The 2,061-nt window shown below is 54.5% G+C and overlaps 1 pseudogene; it reads right to left on the reverse strand.

The window, feature by feature from the left end:
- Window positions 1-324: 324 nt before the first annotated feature.
- On the reverse strand, window positions 325-1,828 carry LOC112401402 (adenosylhomocysteinase pseudogene; annotated as a pseudogene).
- Window positions 1,829-2,061: the final 233 nt, after the last annotated feature.

The following is a 2,061-nucleotide window of genomic DNA, read 5'->3' on the forward strand; positions in this document are numbered from 1 at the left end:
AAAGTACCAACCTCATTGTTCTGAGGTTTAAGAGAATGCCAAGCACTAAGCCGGGCTCTCAGGAGCATTCAAACTCCAACAGTTCCTCCACACCCTTTGACATACCTCCTTCTCATCTGTCATGGGCTGAGGAACCAATGAACCTGTAAACCAAGAACATGGGTGTAAAGTCCATAGGCTAAGTGAGGGCCTGGATGGTAAAGTGCATGGGCTTTGTGAACACCACTGCCAACTTCCAGCCTAAGGAAGGACTGACTGACTGAGCAGTTCCAAAACCCCTGAGCTCATGGTTCCCTGTGGGTAACTCCCATGTATCTCTATCATGATCAGGGCTTGAGGAGGGACTTCTCAATTCCCCCTGCCACACTTGGAACAGTATGAGGGATGCAGCAGAGGCCAAAGACTGACTAGCCCCAGGGAGTTGATGGGGAACATTATCAAACCAATCTCAAAGGTGGTGCCATTTGCTCTTGGGGAGGAGAGGTGGGACCCAGGCAAGGACAGCAGCTGGAAGGCAAAGGGCAGGCCTGGTTCTCAATAGCGGTAGTGATCAGGTTTGAAGGGGCCATCACAGTACATGCCCAAGTACTGGCCTGCTTCTCAGTCAGCTTGGTCAGCTTCACATTCAGCTTTCCCAGGTGGGCTTCAGCCACTGCTTCATCCAGCTTCTTGGGCAGGAAGTGGACCCCAATGGGATACTTGTCTGGGTGGGTCCACAGCTCAATCTGCACCAGCACCTGGTTGGTGAAAGAGTTGCTCATCATGAAGCTGGGGTGGCCCATGGCGCAGCCCAGGTTGACCACCCGGCCCTCAGCCAGAATGATGATGCGGCACCCATTCTTCAACAAGTAGCGGTCCACCTGGGGCTTGATGTTCACCTCCACAGTGTTCTCGTTCAGCCACTTGACGTCAATCTCCATGTCAAAGTGTCCGATGTTACACACAATGGCGTCATCTTTCATCTGTTCAAAGTGCCGGCCGAGGATGATGTCAATACAGTCTGTGGTGGTGACAAAGATGTTGCCCTCCTGACAGGCCTCATCCATGATGGTCACCTCATAGCCCTCCATGGCAGCCTGAAGCGCGTTGATGGGGTCAGTCTCCGTGATGATGACGCAGGCCCCGAAGCCCCTCAGGGCCTGGGCACAGCCCTTGCCCACGTCGCCATAGCCCACTACCACTGCCACCTTGCCCGCAATCATCATGTCTGTGGCCCGCTGGATGCCATCTATGAGGGACTCCCGTCAGCCATAGAGGTTGTCAGACTTGCTCTTGGTGACGAGTCATTGACGTTGATGGCAGGCACCTTCAGGATCCCATTGGCCATCATCTTGTACAGGTTGTGGACCCCCGTTCTGGTCTCTTCGGAGATGCCTCGGATGCCTGACAGGAGCTGTGGGTACTTGGTGTGGATGAGGTTGGTGAGGTCACCGCCATCGTCCAGAATCATGTTGAGGGGCCCGTCCTTGAAGTACAGCGTCTGCTCAGTGCACCACAGATACTCCTCGTCCGCTTCACCCTTCCAGGCGTACACTGGAATGCCAGCCTTGACAATGGCAGCTGCTGCATGGTCCTGGGTGGAGAAGATACTGCAGCTGGACCATCGCACCTCAGCACCCAGGGCAGTGAGGGGCTCAGTGAGGACAGCTGTCTCCACGGTCATGTGCAGGCAGCCAGCAGTGAGGGCGCCCTTCAGTGGTTTGGAGGCCGAGTACATCTCCCTCATGCGCATCAGGCCCGGCATCTCATTCTCTGCGAGGTCCAGGGCCTTGTGTCCCCAGGCGGCCAGGCTGATGTCAGCGACTTTGTAAGGCAGCTTGTCCGACATGCCGGCGGCGGTTCCGCACGGAGTGATGGACACAGGCATAGGGTCCCGAGCCGTGGGCTGGGGACAGGCGCGGGGCTGGCAGCGCCGGGGAGGGCTATTTCTATTATCTTTAATTACATGTTTAAATTAGAATCCTCTGCTCTTAAAACCTTAATTTCTTGTGAAAACTAAGAAGTAAGCAATTATGAACTGTCTTTTACATTAGCATTCTGTAGATTAGTGAACATAAATAC

This window comes from Neophocaena asiaeorientalis, unplaced genomic scaffold (genome assembly GCF_003031525.2).
Source record: "Neophocaena asiaeorientalis asiaeorientalis breed wild unplaced genomic scaffold, Neophocaena_asiaeorientalis_V1.1 scaffold917, whole genome shotgun sequence".
Classification (NCBI taxonomy): Eukaryota; Metazoa; Chordata; class Mammalia; order Artiodactyla; family Phocoenidae; genus Neophocaena; species Neophocaena asiaeorientalis.